Below are 23,909 nucleotides of genomic sequence, written 5' to 3' on the forward strand. Positions count from 1 at the left end.
GCAAAGCATGCCCATATGGAGATGATATATTAAATACTTGCATCGTTGATTATAGTTGGGAGGCAGGCATCCATTTTATTGTTGAAGCAGACGTGCTTCCAGATCTAGCAAGGACCATGCAATAGAAGGAAGCACTATTTTCCATAGCTCTGGTGGCTTTAAAAGCACTTTGATCTAGTTGGTGAAGCTTTCATGGCACAGAGATGAGCACTGTCATCTGCTAATATTTGTAGATCAAGCTTTTATTAAAGCTGCACAAGAGCAGAGTCCAGTAGAAACGTAGGGCTTTCTCTTATCAGCATGAGAACATCTGCAGGATACATAGCAGCTACATGGGGTGTCTGCCTAAGGCTTAAAAGTAAGTTGTGGTAAACTCAAGCAAACTCAGAGGGCATGGAGGATTATTACAGAAGTTGCCAAGAATCTGAGTACTTTTCTGGAGTTTTAACAGGACACAGAACAGCGTTTTCAAAACACGTTGTGCTATAAAAACAGGTGCACTTCAATTCCCATTGCGAAGCATGACATCACTGTTAAAATCTCATGGGAGCTGAGTAAGGAAAACATTGACTTAATCCTGTGGGCAAATAGTGCAAGAAGCAGAGAGCTTTGTTTAACTTGCAAGACATGCAGCCTCATCCTATGCAAAGTGAAGTGCGCCTCCTCTGTTGAATCCATGGGCTCAGGCGCCCCAAACTCTGCCTGGTTTGCAGCTTTAGAGTTTGGCTAAAGCAGAAGTGGGAACCTGTGGTCCTCCAGTGGTTACTGGACCCCCTTCTCCATCTTTCCTGATCATGGCTCTGCTGGGGGAACTGGAGTCCAGCAACATCCAGTAGGAAATGTGTTCTCCTGGGTGAAAGGAAGACATGGATAAGGGAGGCTCCAGGGTGAAACTGCTGAAGTGAATCAAGGTTCTGAGTAAATACTCGTGCCTTTGAGTGCTCCAAAGCACCATAGAAGCGTTGAGTATCTATCAGTATTCCCGGAACTGGTGCAGCCTTTCCCAAGGGGTCCCAAGGGACACACTCCCTGCCAGGCAAGTGGGCACAGACCGCAGCTGAGAAGAATGAGTGACATTTTACAAAGTCCTCAATTCAAATCTTGCTTTGTCACACCCACGTTTTCTCATACATACATACATACATACATCATTTTATTTGTTCAATATAACAAAACATAACAAACATAACAAAAGTAATTGTAAGTAACAAATAAAATATCAGCAAGTACACAATGAAATGGAACATTTCCACATAAGATTTAAAATTAAGATACCAGAAAATTCAATCAATACCAGCAATGCCCCAACAAAACCCTTTAAATAAGGCCCCAGCGCAGGGGTCTCAGTAGGGGAATCGTGCAAACCCACAGAGTAACGTGGGCTCCCAACCTGTGGCCCACGGGCTTCATTCAGCAAGGCTGCGGATTTTCGACGGAAGACGGCACATGCGACGCGTTAAATATTCACACTGATTTTTAATTATGCTTGTGCCGCTTTTATTCCTTCCATCTTAGTGTATTGCAGTTTGATGTCTATGGAACTCCATAAAAGCAAGACCCCATTTAGCCTGGTGCATTAAAGATGCTACAGCAGGTGCCCCAGACCCCCAGCTGCTCCAGGCAAGATCTGTCGTTACCGGAGACCCCGCGGCCGCCTCCAACTGCGAGCCGGAGCGCAGGAGCCCCAGCCGAGGAGCCCCGCTCGAAGCCCGGTTGCCAAGCGGGCCACCTCCTCGCTGCGCCCCCAGGACCCCCAGCGCTTTCCCTGGCCCGCCGCGCCCTCGAGGGCCGCCTCGGCGCCTCTCCTCCTCGGCGGCGCAGCGCGCGCCGGACAGGTGCGCCCTCGGCCGCGGGGAGCCGGCGCGGCGCGGCGCGTCTTCTGGGCGGCGGCGGCGGCATCTCGGCGCGGCGTGTCCGGGGCCGCCGGATGTGGCGGCCACGAGAGCGCGGAGCAGCGGCGCTGCGCCTGCGCCTGCGCAGTGCGCGCCCCTTCCTCCCGTGCCGGGCTGGGTCCGCCCCGCTGGCGACGCCAGGGAGGGCGAGCGCGAGCTGGCAGGTGGCGCGCCCGGCAGCAGCTCCGTTTCTCCGGGCTGGGAGGAGGAGGAGGAGGACCAAGGCGAGCCTGCGCCTGAAATGCGCGCCAGCGCCGGGAAGAGAGCGGGAGAGGCCGCCCGCGGGGATGCGGCGTCGTCGGGGGCGAACGGAGAGCGGGCTTGAGTCGGGGTCGGCGGCCAGAAGCCCGGCCAGGATGCGGCGGGCGAGGCGGCGCTGCTGCTGTGCCTGGACGGGCGCCGCGCCGGCCCCGAGCCTCCTCCTGTGGTGCCTGGGCGGATGGGCTCTGCTGGGCGGACGGAGCGCCGAGGCGGTGGCAGCGTCGTCCATCCTGCAGCTGCCTCAGTGCCAGGAGGTGAGATGCGGACGCTGCTTCTTCTTCTCCCCCCCTCCCTCCCTCTCCCTCCCCGTCGGGCAGACAGAGCCGAGCAGCGGGGGAGCCCAGCGCCAAGGCGGCCAGGAGGCGCCGCGCCCCCCGCTCTCCAGCTCGCTCTCCTCTGGCAAGTAGGAAGTTGGTCTGGCGAGAAGCGAAGCGGGCCGCGTCCCTGGCTGGGACGTCCATCCCCTCGAAGTATCCGCGCTTCTTGGCCAAGGAGGGGAGATGCCACATAAGCGCGGGGCACTGATAGGATTTCAGATGGGGCTTTGTAGGGGGAAAGCGCGCCAGGTCTGTGAACTCGGGCTGCTTCCAGGCGCCCTGTTCCTGGCGAATTCTTCCCGATTTGTTTCCGCGGAGACTAGACCTGAGCTACTTAGACGAGCGTTTGTTCGGATTCATTTGCAGGGGAGATGGATGATGTCGTTGCACCGAAGCAGGTGTGGCCTCACACTTTTCTTGTGGCCAAAACCTCCGGGTTTTTTTTGAGAGGTGGGACTGAGTTTACTGTGCAAGAGCGACAGCAATTGTGCAGCTTGAATCGGGTGGCGTGTGATCGAGTTATACCCCAAAGTAGCGACAGCAAGAAAGCGCACTTCCTAATGCTTGTAATAAGCAAGTTAGCCGATTAGTATTACCGTATTAGTATTCTCATTTTGCGAATAAAAAGCGGAGGCTGTGGGGTCGCCCCTCTCCCTCCCTCTACTCCTGTGCCATTTGCAGTAGTAGGAGCATCGTGACACGTAGAAATTAAGCGAGCAAGGAGATAAATAGACCGGGGTGAGGGAGCAGCTCCTGCTGAATTTCTGGGTGTTAGGAGCAGAGCCAGCAAAAACGGTGGCATCCTGAGAGATCGAAAAGTCCTGGTGCTTGTCTGGCAGCACAAAGCGAACACGCGTCTGCTCAGAAGTCAGGCCTATTGAATCTAATGGGGTTAGCTGCTAGGAATGGGTGTGCGCGATTGCTGCTGGATCACTTCATAACTGAGGTGCGATTTTAATTGAAATCTTCCTGGTTCTTGGCTCCTGTTCTAAGGAGCCAGCTGCACACGGCAACTAAGCAGATGCCGCGAGACCTCGATGGGCTTTCTAAAAATTAAAATCAACTCTCTCTCTCTCTGTTTAGCTTTGGACAGAGGAGCTTGAGGGAGTGCATAACCCTTTCCCTGATGACTGTTGTATTTTCTGAGTTCAACAGTCTTCTCCAGCAGCTTTTCACCTCTGTAGTGCCTGTTACCCTGGTATAAATTAATCTGGAACTCATGTGGGTGGGAGATGCATTCAGCGTGTGTGTTATTTTGAAGGAAGGAAGGAAGGAAAGAAGGAGACTTAAGTATCCTCATCTTCCTTAAAGGTTGCTTTGTCCAAAATCACAACCTCCTGAATCTGCTTTTTATTAATAGCAATAAAGCAATACTTTTAAAAAATATGTGCTTGTATATAATACAAACTTTCCCTGTAACGATGTCTGCTCATTTATGGAGGCACAAGCAGAGCCATCCTCAAGAAATGTTGATTTCATGGTTGGCTGCCCAACACCAGACCTGGGCAGACTTCACGTCTATAGGATCTACTGTACTTTATGTCTACTTTACCTTTACAAGCCCCCAAAGCCCACTCACCAGACCCAGGTGCCCCCCATGAGCTACACACTAGCGGGACTTGTATGTACAAGTACAAATCTCTATTTGAGTTACTTGAGATCAGGGCTTCTAATATGGGGGGAGGTGGGGGCTGCTTTTTGGTGCTGCTACACTTGTTGACCTGCACTTGTTGACCTACTGCAAATCAGATCCAGATTGTCTCCTGCCCACCCTCTGCACTATGGGATCTAGTGCATTTGCCAGGATCCCATGCTTGGAATGCAAATAGCTCCCTCTGGGAGGAGAGTTGATCCCTAGTGCCCCCTGCAGCATTATGGCAGAGGTTTCTGGGGCATCCCTCTGGCACTGAATTCAGTGACGCCCTCAGTCCCATTGCCATGCTAAGCAGCGTGGCTTTCTCGTGCAAGCGCTGGGCCTGAGGTTTTGCTTGTTTACTTTGTTAGATCTGTGAAAAGGACCAAGAGGGCATTGAGCTTGGCTTTTCACTTCTCTCTTCACATTTGAAACCTGTCTTCATCCCCTCCTCCAGAGAACTCAAGATGGCATACAGTTTGTTCTCACAGCAATCCTGTAAGATAAGTTTGGTGAAAAGCACCGGAAGCTGCCTTTCACCAAGAAATCTTTGTCCATATAGCTTAATATTGTCTACACTGACTGGTAGCAGTTTGCAGACAGGGGTTTCTCCCAGCCCTACTTGGAGATGTTGAGGATTGAACCTGGGACCTCTTTCACGCAAAACAGATGCTCTACCACTTAGCTAGGTTAAAGGTAAGTTGGGCTGAAGCCTGCCTTGCCATAGACCAGGGTCTCCCAAACTTGAGTCTCCAGCTGTTTTTTGGACCACAACTCCTATCATCCCTAGCTAGCAGCACCAGTGGTCAGGGATGAAGGGAACTGAAGTCCAAAAACAGTTGAAGACCCAAGTTTGAGAAACCCTGTTCTAGACGATGCACTGAGTGTCCTGACTGAGGCAGGATTTGAAACCTTATTTCCTAGCTCCTTGTTCCAAATTCTATCCACATTGGCTCCACGAGGTATTATTACACTTATGGGCTTGCCATATGTACGTATCTTTTTCATCCGATGCAGCTGATGAGGTAAGCTGTTTATTCAAAAAGGGCAGGACACACACTAAACCACTCAGCTCAGCCTTCTTCACTCTTGGGACTGCAGATGTTTTTGGATGACCTTTGGCTAAGTTGGTTGGGGCTGATGGGAGCTCTAGGGCAACAACATCCAGTGGGCAGACAATGCTTTCAAAGGGCAGCTCCGCCCTCTCCTGATTGTCTGGCTGTGAAGTCCTTCACAGTGTGCCATTGGTTGATTGACAGGTGGGCAGCCTCACCCATCTGTCAGATTTGGCCTGTCCGGGATTGAGGAGATAAGGATCTGGTCGGCCTGCCAGAAAAAAAGTTCCCCAGCCTTGGCCTACAAGGAGCTGCAACCATTTCCTCCTTTGCAACATTTGAGTGCTGATAGGATGTTCTGTGCTGTGCCTGCAGAAGTCCAAGGGGAAACCGCTGATGTCTTCCATTAAAAGGTTCAGGAGGCAGGGGCTGGGAAGCAATTCTCTGCCAAAGAGAGCTTCTGCCGGTTGCAGTAGACAATAGTGGGCTAGATGGATAAATATAAGGCAGTTTCAGAAATGCCCACTCTCACTGAAGAGTCTCTGACAGGCTGTGCTGCGTGCTCAATTTATATTGGGAAAATGTTCCATGGCTGCCTCTGCAGGGTCTTTTCTGTGGTGGCACAAAGAGTTGAAAATTATTCCTGAAGGGAATTGGCTTATTTCTTTCTCCTCCTTGTTCAGAGTAAAGCTAAGGCATTCTTATTTCACCCAGATTATGGCACTGCTGAAAAATGAATAAAATGGAAACTGAATCCCCCCCACCCATTGTTAATGTTGACGTTTTGATTAGTTCTGTATTGGTATTTTGATGGTGTTTGGATTTGATGTGGGTGTCCCTGTGCTTGGCTCTGCTGTCCTGCCACAAGGGCCTCTGCTAGGTCTGCTGGCAAGCCCTCTAAAGGGAGCTTTTGGGAGGCAGGGAGGGGGTGAAGCTGGGCTGGCCGAGAATCTCCCAGATCCTCAGCCAGTCCACTTACCAATTATGTGCCCAACTTTGACTTCTCTGCCAGAGCAGTTGCCGCTTCTGCCCTGCCCAGTGAAAACGGCAGAGTTTCAGAGATGCTGGTCACTCCCCTGCAATGTTCACCTCTGCTGTTTCTGACCAGGAGTTGTTATTATTTATTAAATTTATACACCACCCTTCATCAAGAGATCCCAAGGTGGTTCACAGAATAAAATACAGTGGTATCTCAGGTTAAGAACTTAATTCGTTCTGGAGGTCCGTTCTTAACCTGAAACTGTTCTTAACCTGAAGCACCACTTTAGCTAATGGGGCTTCCCGCTGCCGCCGCGCCACCAGAGCACGATTTCTGTTCTCATCCTGAAGCAAAGTTCTTAACCCGAGGTACTATTTCTGGGTTAGCGGAGTCTGTAACCTGAAGTGTATGTAATCTGAAGCGTATGAAACCCGAGGTACCACTGTACAAGAAAAAACACAAGTAAATAATTAAACCGAAAGGTTGTAGGATATTAATCTCTGTATATAATAAAGCCAGTTCCTGGGTTGTTCCACACCAGTCTCAAGTGATCCAGAAGCAGAGCCCAGGGTGGAACTCTACAAAGAAAAGGATAGGGATATGCAGATAAATACTAGCTTGGTTTTCAGCCGTGTCCATTTGGCTCTACCAAAAGAAATAAAGAAACTTCAAAACAGATTGCATATCCAGCACTGGAACCTGAAGTGAGTCCTTAGCTCCCTTCCTTGCCATTCGTTCTGCTTTATTATGGGTATTTTAGTAGTAAATCAGCAAACCAACCAACAGTATAAAGCCCACTGTAGGTCCTGCTTTAACAATACAGTACTTCACGAGTCGTCCTGTTCTGCCTCTTCCAAGCAGTTCTTTATGTTTCTTAATAACCAGTTATCTGAAGAGAAGCCATAGCAAGCAATTTGTTTTTGCCCTGGATCAAGTGAAAGTCAAGTTTTGAGGTCTGGCGGACATGCATGCTGAACTCAGCAACTTTCTGGAATAAAATAGTTTGGGGAAATGTTGAGGTCTTTCTCTGCCTATCTGTTGCTTTCATGGCCGGTGTGTTCAGTTTTCAAGGCCTTTTGACCTTGTAAGCAGTTTGAGAAGGAGGCAAACTTGTTGTCATTCTAGCAAAAGATTTTAGATGGTAGCAAGCTGGTGCTAAGACATAATATACATGTTAACACAAACACATTCTTTCTCCCCAGAGTTTGATCATTTTTTGTTTGTTTTTAAATGATACTGCCTTCAAATGATATCCCTCTTCCCAAAGGATAGAAAGTGGAATTGAGGGGAAGAGACTGATGGGCAGGTCTGGCTGTCTGTTGTTACTCATGCAAATACTTGTGATAAATGAATGGCAGGAGCAGGAGAATGAACAAAGGGGCAAAGTTGACCATTTCAGCTGATACTAAATTTCCTGCTGCAGTTGCAGTGACTATTAAGCCAAGTCAAAATCCAAACTTGTACATTTTAAAAAATGACATATCTATCTATCATCTATCTATCTATCTATCATCTCTCTCTCTCATATCTATATCTCTATCTACCATCTATCTCTATATCTCTATATCTCTATCTATCATCTATCTATCATCTATATCTATCTATCTATCTATCTATCATCTATCTATCTATCTATCTATCTATCATCTATCTATCTATCTATCATCTATCTATCTATCTATCTATCTATCTATCTATCTATCATCTATCTATCTATCTATCTATCTATCTATCTATATCTATCTATATCTATCATCTATCTCTATCTATCAACATCTCTGTGAGTTGAGGGAGGAGTTAGCAGCCAGCAGCAAACTTAACTCATTGCCGCATCTGGGAGCTTGCAACCAAGAGCTCTCAAACTGGGGCATTTGTGGGAGAGTTTGAGGCGGAGGCCAAGAGTAGTGTCTCTCGGTGTGAGACGGGTGAGCTCCCATTGCTCTGTCCCAGCTCCTGCCAACCTAGCAGTTCGAAAGCACACCAGTGCAAGTAGATAAATAGGTACCGCTGCGGCAGGAAGGTAAACAGTGTTTCCTTGCGCTCTGGTTTCCGTCACAGTGTCCCATTGCGCCAGAAGCGATTTAGTCATGCTGGTCATATGGCCTGGAAAGCTGACTGTGGACAAACGCCAGTTCCCTTGGCCTGGAGCGAGATGAGCGCCGCAACCCCATAGTTGCCTTTAACTGGAATAAACTGTCCAGGGGTCCTTTACCTTTACATTTTAACAGCAACACCAGAACTTGCAGCGTACTAAGTGAGGAATAATCCTCATTAATGAACTCTGCGATAGATGTTCCAGTACATATATTGAGATCTGAAGCAGCTCTTAAGGAGGCAAGTTAGGAGAATTAGCATCTAAATCAGATGTGATGAAGCACAATATATTCTGCATCTACAGCAGAAGTTGAACTTGTTCCGAGTAACTTCATGGCAAAGTCAACTAGCAATTCATACTTTCAAATGAGGCCCCCTATCCATGTTTTATACTTATGTAACTCTCTAGTCTTTGCTTATACAAGGACCCACCATTATCCCCTTTTCTGGCAAGGAAGAGTGGGTGGATTGAGAGCCTGTTTTGACAGCAAAACTCCTACCCTATGACTAAGGGTACATATATATAAGCCAACACAATGTGCCATAGACTGCTAGCGTTGCCAATATGTTGAGCTGAATAAAAACTGTTGCATTTTTTTTATAAAAAAAGTTAGGCTGATAAGAAAGTAGATTGAAGATATTGTAAGAGTCATCATCAGTCTTAACAACTAATGCATAACTAAGCACACTGACTGCCAACACCTGTTGGGATCCCCCCTCCTGAATCCTGCCTGGAGGTATTGGCCAGCTTTCTTTCTTCTTAAAAGGATTATCAAACTGTGACTTAAGAAGTGTGTTCCTGCCCCCAGGAGAGAGCAAAGGCATGACCAAAGCAGAGCAGGTGAGTCAGGAGTGGAGCCTCATGGGATTGGATGCATCAGGTGCAGCCCAAAGCATTGTGGGATGGAGGCTGGGGCTTCTGGGAGTGGGCTTTTCTGCAGCAAACTCTTACACAATTAATCTTCTGGAATCGATAGAAGTGCAGACACACTACAATGTACATATACTTGAACAGTTAGGCAAGTGAGCAGAGTGTACTGCCCTGCCTGGCAGAGGACAGCAATGACAAGAATTATTCTCAGTTAGGGAGAGGGAAACCCTCAGATCACTTAACTTCATCAGAAGACTTGGGAAAACCATGTCCCAACTCCCTGAATTGGATAATACAGTCACAGTGTTGCTTCCAAAAATGGTCACAGGAGCATATAAGCTCATTAGTTGTTAAAACTGAGTGGTATGAATGTATTTAGAGGCATGGGGAATGTTACTTCTTTGGCTGCTGGCAGTATTAGTGTGTGTGTGGTTGGGGGGGGGAGTCCCTGTGGAAATGAAAGGCAAGGGAGAACCTGGGTGAGCAGGCAGAGGAGGTGTCAATGAGGTTCCATCCCATGATTCATTTGAGATGACTAAAGAAGACAGAGGGAGACTTGGCAAAACAAATTGTGGGTTTGTGGCATGGGAAGGACAGTGCTGTGGGAAAGCGTAACCAATGGCTTCATTCTGCAGCACATGGGGCAATCAAACCTAGACGCAGCCTCTAGCTGTGGTGAGTCCCATCATGCAATCTGTTCGGAGATGCCCTCATGGTTCACCAGCTTTATTAATTCAGCTGCAAGTTCCTGTAGGATACCAGCAAACTCACCGTTTTCAAGTTCCAGTGCCGGGGCTTCCTGGAGAATCCAGAAATTTAGGAGTGGCTTTCCTGGCGGGGCAGGGATACCCCTTTTCTCCTTGGCAAATCCAAAGTTCCTATCCCTCCCCTTTCTGATCACTTTGCTTTTCCATGGAGACGGATGCAATTAATTACTATTAGGTTCCAGTTCTGCTTAGACTTTGCTGCAACTGCAAAGTCACATCTCTTTCTGGAACATTTTGTTGCATATCTCTATCCTACTTTATCAAATAATTCCTTCTTTTTATGTTTCTATATCAATATTTGAAATATTTAGGTAAAGCCATCCAATCTTACTGTTTTTCAATTATGACTCAAAATCATTTTTTAAAATTACTTTCTTGGGTTTTGATTTTGCTCCAGTTTATTTAAAAATGACCTTATTTGGGCCACTTTTCAGTGGTGGCTTAGCAAATGTGACCCTCTCTCCCTACTGATGTCTATCTTGAAACTTTACTTCGTATTTTTAAATGATAGGTGAATATGCACCTCTTCCACCAAGATTTTGAAGAGAGGGATTGGTTTTGATGAATTTGACGAGTTTCCCCCTGTTGGGCTGTTGTTTTATGGTGTTCCTCTTTTATGCTGTTGCAATTTTAATTTGGTTTAGTTTTTAAGTTTGTTTTATTGATGCATATAGCCCCGTGGCTGTAAATAAATAAATGAAGCCCATTCCACTTCTTCCCTGGTTGGGGAGAAAGTAACTCAGGTGGGGTTCTCAGCATACACCAGCACAGCCCCATTACGGCCAATAGGAAAAATATATATTTTTGTGAGCCACAAATAAGAACCCTTGATTTTTTTAAAAAAAAACATGCATTTTTAAAAACACCAAAATAGACTGCAGTTTGAAAACAAATAAAGTCTGGAGTAGGGTTACCAACAACTGGGTGAGTGGGTGGGAGTCTGGCTATTTGTGTGTGTTGGCCAGTTTCTGGAAAAGGGTAAGACAGGGTTTTATTGGGGTGCTTCCCCTTGCCTGAATGGACAGTGTTTTGTGCACCAGTGAGTGCCGAACTCTACCCTCCCGATCTCCCCCAATGGGCTGTGCCAGTAAACTCTTCAAAGGCCCTCCAGCTCCAGATCCAATGCAGGCTCTGTCCCCAGGTCTTGCTCAGATGCCCAAATTCAATCATTGGAGTTCTTGTTATTAAATATACCAAGAAAAAAGCACACCAAGAACTCAGGCCAATATAAGAACTCAGGCCAATATCAGGATTATACATCATTTCTTTAAGACCACTGCAGCTGTCCTCTGAACTTTAGAACTCTATGCCTTTAAGAAGATCTAGGGGATCTCATCTACCCCTTTAAACGCATATAAAAGGTAACAGGCTCACTTTCAAATTGAAAATGCACAGAAAAGCTCAAGATACACATTGATCTACCCACACGTAGGTGAGGAATCATATGATTATATGCTGCCTTAGAGTTTTTGATTTGATTCAACACATGTAACTATTATTAATATTGATTATTTTCAGTTCTTATCCTTGAGAAACATAGAAAATAACAGGATATATGTATCCGAAAGTATTCAAACTTACACAACCCTTTAAAAATTAGGTAAGGAACCAAATGTTATATAATACTGTTTTTAAATTATAATTCATGATAATTTAGAATTTAAATGTATTTTCATGTAACATTTGATACATCCAGCTGATGAAGGTGAATACATCGAAACAGGGCCCTGTCCTGATTTAATCCATAATTGACTTCTGACTTCTGCTCAGTGATTGAAACTAAGACCTCCACGATGAATCTGACTATGGACTAACATGAACTTATCTCTACTCATAAACTCTTATCTCTAATTCTGTAATGAATTATTGTGTTATACATATTTTTATTTGAGTTTGTAATCCTTGTCAGAATACATACTTTTGAATGGATTAGTTTCTGTTACTATTGACTATTTATTTGTGAGTAGGGACCACTCCCACTATTGAAACTTATATTGGCCTGAGTTCTTGATGTGCTTTTTTCTTGGCAAATTAAATAATTGGCAGGCCTAATCGGCAGGACATTTTATAAGAGGCACCAAGGACTTTAAAGCGTTGAACTAGTGTTCAGCTCAAGAGCTCATTTAAATCTCACAGCAGCTGCTGTGCATGTGGAGGAGTCATTTCAGTTTTGCTCATGTCAGACCTGTTGTTCTTCGAGGATCCTGCCTGCTCTCTTTTAATGAGGAGAGGAGAAAACGCCAGTGAAAAGGTCTCTTCAGAAAAATCTTGAAGAGAAAAGTGAGCTAATCACAATAAACCTTGTTGAACGGTAAACCTTGTTGAAATGGATTTCCTTCCTAGAAGTTTAACAGCTGCTGTGCCAAACTGTTCAAAATAATGTAAAAACCATTTGCTATGCATTTATTTTGATTTTTTTAAAAAAACCTCAGTCTTTGTAGCCCGGAAGCTTGGGCCTGTTAACAAGGCTTGTGGACTGGAGCAGGTGGGTTTTTACTCTTGAGCCTTTGCTGTCTACTAGAAGTCTCTTGTGGAATTGAGGTGGTGGGAGATAATCGGAGGTGGAGCTTTGTTCTGTGGGGCTGCTTGGCAAGGCAGCCCACTCATCTGTTTGACTTTTATGAAAGCAACAACTCTGTAGGTAGTGGTTTAATTCTGTCATGGTATCACTGTAAACATGCAAACTAGCGATTGTTACTGCATTAGGCAAGCAGGAGCCTTGGTTCGAAGTTTACAGCTGCTTTGTATGTGGCAGAATCATAGAGCTGGGGAGGTGGAAAGAATCATCTAGTCCAGCCCCTGCAATGCAGGAGTCTCAGCTCAAGCATCCCTGACAGATGACCACCCAATCTCTGCTTAAAGACCTCCAAGGAAGGAGCGTCCACCATCTCCCAAGGGAGACCTTTTCACTGTCCAATAGCTCTTCACAATACTTCTGAACTGCTCTCCATCCAAGGGCTATCACAGCCAGGTTTGGCGGTTCAGGTAACATACTGTGGTCAATAGCTATGCCAATACCACAAATAGCTATGCCAATACCACAATGTAGAGAACTCATGATGAATAATCGCTCATTTTCTGCTGAAGGCATGTGATCAGCAGAATGAAAAACATTGGGTGAAATCCAATGGTAGATATACTCAGAGCTGACCCATTGACACCAAGTGACTTAAATTACTTAAATTCATTACTTTAAATGAGTCCACACTAGAGTAACAATGGTTACTGTTCATTGTCACAACTTGCCCTGTCCCTTTTCTAAATTACCTGACACATATGAGACCCAGGAGAGGGTTGAGTACTTCCCTCCTAGTTTATACTGGAGGCACAAAGTGGCAGAGAATGGCAGCATGGTGAGAGATGCCTTCTCCCTCGGGGGGGGGGGGCGGCAGTGGCATTCTGAGCCAGGGGCAAGTGGTTGCCAAAACAAAAGCCATGCTTTCCTCAGTGGACCTGGGAGTCCCATTTGTGGGCACTTTGTCGTGGTGAGATAAACACCTGAGCATTGTCATTGGGGAGGATTTCTAGGCCCATGCTTTCCATGTGTTTTATTCATCATAGATAAGTAGCATGTTAGGGATAAGACGAGGCTAGACCCTGCTCCCTGAGTCACAAGTATTCTGTGTGCACGCATCTCTATTCCTGCTTTTGGTATGGATGAGTATTGGGTTGTGTGAGTGCCCACGTGCATTCTGAAGTGTTACAGCTTAGACACAGGTTTCCCATTTCAGTGACAAGCAGGCTGAATAAATTGGATAATTATAGCAAATTAAGGACACAAGGACTTAAATGTTAAGATAAAACCTTTTGCTGCTGTTCCAGTTAATTTGTGATAGCAAAGTAATTCCTGCTGCCATGATGCTAAGCGCGCTTACTTGGGAAAGAGACCTTTTGTTGTAGAAAAGGATAACATATATTTTAAAACAAAAATAATATAATGTGCCACTGTACCCATGCACAAGTCTGACCTGCTGCCTCCCCTCGTGTGTGTGTGTTTGTCTAATGCCAACTGCTGGATTTCAGCCATGAGGTTCTGCCCTGGCTGCATCACCGTCCTTAGGGTCCTTGCCCATGTGCAGCAACTGACCTGCAGGAAGAAAGTTTGAAACCACTGTCTTTTCCATTATTACCGTCACCCATGGTTAGCGTGATGCCATTGTTCTGGTGCTGGATGTAGCTGTCCTTGTTTAGAAATGGAAAGCACTGTGGGAGAAGTCCTATTTCCTGGCAGTTCAGTTCTAGGCAGGCTTCAGTATAGAAGCCAGCCAAAGCTGTCATGTTCCATATCACCTTCTGAAGGAAGGCTATCCAAAACAACACAATGATAAGGTTTACAAACTGACCTCTGACCAACTGGTCAGGCGCAAAGAGCAATTCCCTGCCTTGGAGAGTGCAGGGCCATGCATTTCTCTTAGTCCAAGATAAATGTCTAACTGCAGAACCAACTTAATAGAGGTCAGAAATATTTAGATTCAGGGACTCTTCATAGTTCCACCCTAGGTTTCACCTACAGATATTTTTTTTTTGATTGTTTGAAATTCACATAAATGCATTGTGTTTTATTTTTGAAAACAACCAGTCAACCAAACTGTTTTTGGAGCTGAAATTTGCTCAAATTTTAATCCCCATTCTTTTCTCTTAAACTTAATGTAATGGCAAGAGCCAAAAGGCCTTCTTATACTTTTTACATGAAAAGAAATTGTTTTCCTCTTCCAAGGAAGGCTGTTTAGAAATCCCTTGAGAATATTTTGTGCATCACACAGTGCAATCCTTTGGAGAATTACCAGCACTTTAAATACATTATTGCAAGGAATTGTATTACGGCTTGAAGCAAACTTTCAGTGTCTGCAGGACTTTAAAGAAAGTCTCATGCTTTTATGGTGAAAAAGTGAGAACAATTTCACATAAACCATCCATGGTGTAGAATCCCTGTGGAGGCCCCTAGGCAGTCAAGATCTTGGGGGTGCCCTTCACAAATTATCTTCTAATACGTTTTTGTAATTTCCTTTCAAGATCAAATCAATATTATTTTGATCCCTTGTCATGGGGCCCATAAAAGGTGTCTACTCTGACTGTTGGGTAATCTGGCATTCTGTAGAACAGGGTCGGCAACGTTTTTTGAGGCCAGTCAGGTCCACTCCCCGGCAGACCTCTTGGTGGGCCGGAGCGTACACCCCCTGCATGCTCTCAAGCTATTTCCGGCACACTTCCGGGACGGAGGAGCGCCCATGTGCATGCGCACACACTATTTCCGGCGCTCTGCCCACCTGAAAGTTGGTCCCCTTGGCGAGAAAAAAATGGCACCATGGGGGGGAAAGCACGGAATCCCCACGCCGATCCGCGGAACGGCTGGGGGCCACTTCCAGGAAGCTCATGGGCCAGAACTGGCCCATGGGCCTTAGGTTGCCGACCTCTGGTGTATAATATCTACTGCACAAATTGGGTAACTAACTGACTACCCTGATCAAGGAGAGAGCCAAAAGGCCCTCAGCAGGGAAATCTTTGGCTGTTTTGGCCCTTGAGCCACTTGGTTGCTCAGTTTCCAATGTTCAGGCTGTGAGCGTGTTGCTGCTTATGTCTCCAAAATGGCACCACCTGCGCATAAGAGCAGGCCTAGGGTGACCCCAAGACTTGCAGAAGTTCATGCAAATCCAAAACCACCTTTAGAAAGCCAGGAATGCAAAACCAGGTGGGAAGGGAGTATCCTGGATTAGGGCAGTAAATTCAACACGGCAACATTTTATTACAGGTCTTACTCGTTAGAGCTTCTTTTTAGTGAGTGTCCTATTTCCCTGCATTAGGTGCTCAGATGCAACAGTGACAAGTGTGGCTAAGGGGCACAGAGGCCCTGAGTGCCTTGCTAACTGCCTCTAAGGGCTGGCTTAGCCTGGTCATCGCACAGGAGAGGTAGTAGCTGTCCCTGCCTTGAGAAAATATGCAAACTGAGACATTGCTAATTTCCTTTTCTTGAAAAAGGCAATAAACTAGACCCCAAGTTAACCCAGCAATCACTTCTTTATTCTGAGCATGGGTGAATTTAGCTGATCAGGGATCATTTCCCATGTTTTTTCCTCATATATATATATATATATATATATATGTGTGTGTGTGTGTGTGCGCGCGCGCGCGCGCGCGCGTGTGCATGCACAACTTCAGGGGAAGATATTGTACCACACACTAGTTCACCAGCACAAGTATGCTCACAAAGACAGTGAATTTAATAAAAACACTAACCATACATGTGACTTGCATGGGGGGGGGGACAGACTGATACCTGGATGCTGAAGAGTGAGACAGTGTTGTGTTTCATAGGGGCAAAAGGGGGGGGGGTTCATTTCCCCTCCTGATATGCAAAACAGCATCTGTGGCCTTATTCATTATTAATGAGAAATAGATTTTACTTAATTACCAATGTCAGGAGGAAACGATCCTTTCTGCTAATGGCTATCTCCATTGCAATTATCTCTAAAGGGTAATGAGAGCTCACTTTTTGTTAATGTATCTCATTAGCCATGGATCATATTACAGCCAGCTAACCTGCTGCCCTGTTAGAGAGTGAAACATTCTCCCCCCCCCCGGAAGAAGTGTGGAGATTAATCCCCCCCCCCAGCCACACAACCACTGGGATTTTCCTTCAGGTTTTAGTGGTTTGTATCCTGCTCAGTTTGCAAGTCTGTTAAGCCCGTGGGAATATGTTGGGTCTAGATCTCAGTTCTTCTGCTTACGTGGTTGTGATGTAGGCTGATCTTCTGATATTATGTGTTTTCATTCAGATGTTGGCCAAGGCTGACCAACAGGAGTTGAGGGGCTCATTTTGTTTAGTCTCCAAATGGCTGCAGGCATATGGGCGGCAATCTGTTGGCTGCATATTGGACAAAGTACTTTCTGCATCGTTTTCTGTGAGCTGGAAGTGCCATTTCAGATTTCAGTAAATGGAAGGAAAGATTTTCAGCAAGGCTTAAAAGTTAACCCTACTCATAGATGCATTCAGGATTAAATTGCAATTCTAATCCCACATGTTTTGTAAGGCGTGTGAAAGCTGCTTACAAAATATCGCCTTACAGAAATGGCTAACGTGTTCAACTAGCGCATTATGTACGGGGGGCGGGGCAAAAATGCATCCACATAATATATGCAAACTCCAGAATGCTGTCAAACTTAGCTTGTGCATGTAATGGACTGTCTGGACACAGAGGGATGGTGGGAGGAACCAGCTGGGGAACCCCCAAGGGAAGAAGTCTCAGAGCCCCAGGAATGGTGATGGGTCAATGATTGGTGGTCAGAGAGAGAAGGCGGAGAAGACTGGGAAGAGGAGGTGTTGGAAGCTGAAGAGGTAACAGGGTTTAGTGAGTGGGGGGGGGGAGTCTATGACAGATAGAAGTCCAGGATCAGAAGCAGAAGCTGGCAAGCGGGAGGAGGCGGTCATGTCCTAGATTGGGGTGTGTAATTTAAACTGGTAAAAGTCTTCCCCATTTAGCAAATCTGAGTGTTGTTGAAGTCAACGGCGCTATCAGAAGTCCACTGTCTTCAGTGGGTCTTCTCTGAGGATGACTTATTTGGACATCACCCCTTCCTGCTAATCAGTCCATTCTGGAAGAAAGCCAGCTCAACAGGAAGAAGCTTCCAGAATAGCTCTTTGCCTCTTCTGCTGGTGTTCTATCTGCAGAGAGCTGGTTTCAATATGAAAGAACTTCTGGAAATGTAGTTCTTCCACCTGAAGTGTGGCAGACAGCCCTGTCACCTCAAGATACCACCACCCAGCAGTACTTTCCAGCCTTGCAAGGGGTTGGACTACTTGACCCTCGGGGTCCCTTCCAACTCTACAGTTCTGTGATTCTAAAATATGCAATAAAACAATCCCATTAAAACAAGAGAGTAATTAAAAGAGGAGACTCTGGTTAAGAGACCAAGGAAATGCTTGTGTAAACAGGAGGGTCATCAAGAATATATACCGTAGTTCTTTATTTTCTGTCTTTCTCCTTAAAATGAACTTCTTTTAATTTGGATTGACACTATTAACTTAATCAAAGCCGCCTCAGAAATAGACTTCCACCCTGAAACTCTTTTGACACAAGCATGGGTTTCCTTCCCAGCAGCATGTGTGTTACAGCGTCTTATACAGCTACTGCCTCAATATTTGCCTTAATACAAATAAGTTTGTATTAAATAAGAGATTTTGATAATTTTTCCTAGTTTCTCTCTCGCCCCCTCCCCCCATTTTAAAACGCATCTCCATGTTTTATGAAGCAAGTTTGGAATTAAATGTACATGGGAGACAGTTTACAGAACATCGTGGTAAGCGAGAAATGCCAAAATGCACTTCGCCATCTGCTAGAAAATCAAGGGAGACAGACATTGAAGAATCTGATGAGAAACATGGTGTGCTAGTTTCTGCTACCCCAGGTGTAAATTTGCGCACTCTTCATTCATGCAACTAATGATTCATGACTTAACACTGGTGTAATCAAGAGCAACATTTGGCCCATTACAGTACATATGTTTGAAAACAGACTGTAAAACATTATTTTTGCAAGGAATATGAAAGGCACCTAATAGGTAGAACAAAGCTTTTAGGGTCAAATAAATAACTGTGCTGAAATATGAACTGATTTCATTTTTATCAATTTCAGCGAAAGTTGTTACAACAGGTGCTTCCAGACAGGTGTTTGGTTGTGGAATGGATGCTCCTCAAAGTGTGCAGGTTTTTTGCAGCACCCATAAGGTGTCAGCGTCAAAATCCCGGCCTATTTTCCTAACCCCCTTTAGTATAGATTTACCCTTTTTAGAAAGAATCCAGTAAGTTAACACACACACAAATACACACACACCTATTGCCAACGACCCATAACTGAACGACCCTTTGCAGTATTAAGACACCAACTGAAAATTCCCCAAGAGGATAAACTTTCCTTTATTAAAGTGTGAAACAATTATTTGTGTGGGTGTGAAAACATGCATTATGTAAGGGGAAGGAGATTCCTGGATGGCTGGACTGGTCTTTTGGGCAGGGATTCAAACTCATCACTATGGATAGACAAGGAAGTTGGTAAGAATGCCAGGGGGCTGTAATAGGTTGGTGGCGTCTGCGTGATTCCTCTGGTGTAGGAAATGTCTTTCCCATTTTACTGCCTGTGAGATGCATCCCGCTGCCTATGATGCCTCCTTTTCTCTCTGGTTGCTGCATGTTGAGAAGGTGGTAGAAAAGTGTACTGCCTCTGAATGTGAGTGTTTGATTTACCAAATGCCTAGAGGGGCAGAGATGCCTCTCTCTCTCCGTGTGGCCCTTGGGATTCCCCCAGGCCACACCCATCCTCAGCCCCGCCCCTCTGGCTAGGCCACGCCTCTCAGCAGTCCCACTTCATGCCCTTCTTGGTTGCTTCTAACAGAAAGGAGTGTAAGTAGAAATTGGACCACTGTACAAAATTACATTTGCTGCTGCCATGTGGCCCCCAGAACGTTGCCTATATAGGAAGAAGGTCTTGGTTTGAACAAGGTTCCCTGTCCCTGCTGTGTAGTTATCCAGGAAGGGTTATGCAAAAGGTCACAGGGCAGCTTCAGTTCCCCCCTCTCCAAGTTGGGCAGAGAGAGGCTCCAGTTGGAAACTGCAGAGGACTCTTGCCAGGCAGGGTTGATGATTCGGAGCTAGATGGGTGGAACAAGGGTCGTGATCTGCCTTTAACCAACCTTTGGTTGGAGTGACATCATGATGAGTTCATTGCCTGCTCACCCATGGTGAGCAAGATGCTGTTCCAGGTGACCTGAAAGGGAAGCTCATTTAAACTGAAAATGAGCCCCCAGCCCCACCGGCATTTTGTTCTTACGTGGTTGTGCATGGCCAGCTAGACTGACTTATGTAGACTTACTTGCTGGCTTGTTTTTGTTTTGTTGCACCAAGTCCTCTTCCTTTCTAAGCACAGATTGCAATGGTGTCACTCACAATGCCTTCTGTCCCAATAGGTGACATATTTTACATACAGTCCTTAATGGGAATTGGGAGGTTTAAAGTAAGAGCAAAGGATGACAAGAAGAGCGCAAGATGAATCATGCCAAAGGCCCAGCCAGGAGAGCACCCTGGTCTCACCAACCAGATGCCAATGGAAACGCAGAAGCAGGACCAGAGCTGCAGGTGCCCCCCCGCCCCCCCCCCCGGAATCCTAGGACTTAGTGATGTTTCTCTTTTGTGGAGATGATGGATCCTGTGTGTGTGTGTGTGTGTGTGTGTGAGCCCTCAGGAGAAACCGCCACGTTCCATGGTTGGAACCAAGCCCTGCTCTTTTGTTTTCATCTTAAGAAAGTCCCTGTCACTCTGCATTGGCTGTTGTCACCTAGGCTGTCACTGCTGGTAAGATTAAAGTGAAATAATAAAAAGGGAGGTTGGGAAAGGGCTGAAAATGGATGGTTTATATAATATTTCTGCATTTTTAAAACCAATGAGAGTAAAGAAAAGGAAGGAATCTACCCTGGCAGCAGAGAATTAATAGCAAATGAGCAGTCTTTTGACTGCTTTCTGAGCTTGTTAATTCGTTTCACTTTCTCAAATATGACAGCCCTGCAAAGCTCATTTCAGACGCAGACTGGACTGCTGAATGCTCCAGCTGTACAACAGTGTAGGTTTCCTTCTTTCATCATGCTGGTGATGTGAGCCTTGTGGGTGCTGCGGGCAGTATGGCCCCATTGTACACCCCAGGCTAACGTGGTAAACTCTGGGTCATGAAGGAGGAGCTCCTGCTCACACTTCTCCTTAGGCTGCTTTTGCCAGTTCTGGAAAGATTTAACATCTTTGTGTAATGATTACCAACTTGGATGGCTTTGAAAGGAGATTACATAAATTCACGGAAAATAAAGCTATTGGTTGCTACTAGTCATGATGGCTGTATCTTCCCTCTCTGTATTTTGAGGGAGGGATTAAACTGCATACCAGAAATTTAGCTTTGAAGCATTAAAAATCAAAGAACCATAGAATCTTAGAGTTGGAAGGGACCCCAAGGGTCATCTAGCCCAGCCCCCTGGAATGCAGGAATCTGCTAAAGCATCCCTGAAGGAGAGTCCACAACCTCCCAAGCGAGTCTGTTCCACTGTCAAACAGCTTTTACTGTCAGAAAGTTCTTCCTGATGTTTAGTCAGATGGGTGGGGTTTAAATTATTATTTGTTATTGTTGACCCTCCAAGTGCCCCTATTTTCCAGGGACAGTCACAGATTTACAGAAGTAAATCCTGCAGAAGTAAAGCCTGCAGAAAAAAGGCAGCTCTAATGAGAACATGGTGCCCCTGAAAAGTATGGGATTTTTAAAAGTAGTAATGCTTTCAGATCAGTCTGTCTGTGGTGGACACATTTATTTTATTTGCTGTCATTCCAGGCTACTTTTCCAGGTGGTTTAGGTAATAGCAGTTCTAACTGAGGGCTGATCACTGTTGTGCCACCCAGATGCGGGACTACAATTCCCACCCTCCCCCTATTGCCTGGGGATGATGGGAGTTGTATTCCAGCAGCATCTGAAGGGTACCATGCTGGCTCCCTTTGTCTCTCAACAATTCTAGTGGTGAAACCACTGAAGCAGCCAGGTCCTCAGGTGGAGTCTAAAAACCAAAGAACAGAACCAGCTTCGCTAGCAGAAGATTAGAGCCGCACCTGTTCTCCAAAACATGCTTATTCTTCACCCTTGGCAAATAAATAAGTGTAAGGCATCTTGTCTTAAAAGTTCCAGTGGCAGGTGGGGAGATGCCATAAGCCTGGAGCCCCAACACAACTAGCTGCAGTTGCTCTCTGGAGAAGGCAGCCTCACACTGCTTTGAGGTTTTTTCTTACAGTCACGTGGTATAAAATTTTTATGAAATAAACTAAAATAAAAACAAGGGCAACAACTGCAGGGCAGATGCATGTCATACATTTAAAGCACACGCAACACGCAAGACTTCTTCCGGAGAATTCTGGGAACTGTACTTTCCCTCTGCAGAGTTTCACACCCCCGGGCCCTTAACCAACTGCAGTTTCCCAGGAGTCCTTGGGGGAAGCCGAATGCTGTAAATGTGCATAGAAGGAGCTTTAAATGTGTGGTGTGGGCCTGCCCTCTGAGTAAAGCCTTTTTAACGCAGATCTTCATGCCAGGGGCTTGGGGAGACGATGCTGCCTAAGATTTGAGAACTGTTATACCTTCAACCCTTTTCATTGGTGCTTCAGTGCTCTCTCTCTCCCTCTGTCATTTATAAGAATCTGCTGAAGAGCTAACAGCTTCACAGTTAACTGTGCTTAACCATAGCACAGAATTGCAAACTTGCTCTGTTGTGAGACCTTCTCATTTTAAGAGCTTCTTCAACCTTGAATTGCAGTTTTCACAATCAGAAAATGCTGTTTATTGCACATTTCTAAGCCTCGCTGCTGCTGCAAAAAGCAAACAAACCTCCAGAACATGATTAAGGGAGAGATTGAAGGCTATAATTGAGGATGCCAGAGATATCTTTTACTTCTCTCTTCCTGAAGGTCACCAGTCTTCAGTTGTCACAAATAGGCCAACAGATTTTCAAACAGATACTGCATATATTCACAACAAAAGCAATGACCATCTTCACATCCCAGAAGGGAGATATGCTGGGCTTATTGGACTTTTTGCACAGAACAGGAAAAGAAGATCTGAATGTGTTGCTTCAGTGGAGAGGAAGGAGAACCATAGTCTGGTCTTCCTCCTACATCAGGTGTATCTCTGACACTGACATGCAGAAGGTCTCTTACTATCCCCCCAGACAGTGTATTCAGTGCAGACCTAAATAGTCCAAAAGTCTAACTTGGTATAAGGCATCTTCCTGTGTCCCTAGAACATTTTTCCAAAGTAGGGCTAATTCACACATTAAGCACATTACACATTACACATACAGCACATTAAAAAAAATACAATTGGGTGATGACTGGGAGCAGAAAAACCACCCATGTTTCTTCTCCACCAAAATCTGAGCTTTTCAATAGAGGTAGTTCACACTCTCAGTTGCCATTCTTTGTTGTGTACAGTCATCAACTGTACACAATTTCTGTTCTTCTCAAGGAACTACTGTATAACCTCAAAAGCTTCTCAATGTTTTTCGAAGCTTTGCCAGCCTTCTCTGAGCGAGGGAGTCCTGAGCTGAGTCACTCGGGGTTCTTTCTGAAGGCTTGTGCGTTTTTTGTGCTCCTTGGGTAGAAAAGCCCAGTGTTGTGCTGAAGGCAATTGAGTGGAGCAAAGCAAGGGGGCAGAGCTGTCTCCGAAGTTGGCAATTTAAGGATGTGTACACTCTGGCAAACCAGAGCAGCGCACGGAAACGCCGTTTACCTTCCCACCAGAAATTTCACACTAAATCCTCAGCAGCAGCACCACACTAAATTCTTAGCCTTGATTCACTCATATACTGTATATAGTATGATTGATTGATTGATTGATTGATTGAATTGGTTGATGACTGTACACAACAAAGAATGGCAACTGAGAATGGGGGGTTGAAGAGGGTCACTTGGGAAGAGTGAGAAATGTCTCTATTTTCATCTGAGGACTGTTGGAGGGTATACGCTATTTTAATTCTGCATGCTTTAGCTCAGTGCTGAAGTTTAAACCCCAGAAGGTTTTTGCTTACAAAATTCTGACATCCTGATACTAGCACCATGAAATGATGAAGCTTTATGAAGAGCTTCAAATAATATTGTCACACACTTTTTTAAAGTAGGAATTTGCAGTTGTATTGGAAGGTTTAAAGGTGGTTTACTCTAGCCGTGGATGAATCCTAGATGGATCTAGTCTATTTCACTTTTGCATGTGTTCAATCTCATAATTCCATTCTTTTCTTTTTCCATGTTAATTTGTGATCTTTCTTCCTGAAAAAAGTGTGGAATTCTGCATTTGAACATTTATTTAAATATTATTTTGCAACCTATTTTCTCTCAAAGCATTAATTTTTACAAATGTGTTTTCCCTTAAAAATGCATTTTATATGATTTCTTTGCAATAAAGGCTGTATAACAAATATTTTGGATAAATAAATGTTTCAATACTGGAGGGTTGTTTTTGTTTTAGCTGAAAA

At 45.3% G+C, this 23,909-nt stretch overlaps 1 protein-coding gene across 1 annotated transcript in view; it reads left to right on the forward strand.

Annotated features, from left to right (window-relative positions):
* Positions 1–2,261: 2,261 nt before the first annotated feature.
* The window catches only part of ELAPOR2 (endosome-lysosome associated apoptosis and autophagy regulator family member 2), an 84,817-nt gene continuing 63,169 nt past the window's right edge, over positions 2,262–23,909 (forward strand). Inside the window, exon 1 of the mRNA XM_053407389.1 lies at positions 2,262–2,407. The gene's annotated coding sequence lies outside the window, so the exon portion shown is untranslated. The remainder of the gene's footprint in view (positions 2,408–23,909) is intronic.

Source organism: Podarcis raffonei, chromosome 10, assembly GCF_027172205.1.
Source record: "Podarcis raffonei isolate rPodRaf1 chromosome 10, rPodRaf1.pri, whole genome shotgun sequence".
Classification (NCBI taxonomy): Eukaryota; Metazoa; Chordata; class Lepidosauria; order Squamata; family Lacertidae; genus Podarcis; species Podarcis raffonei.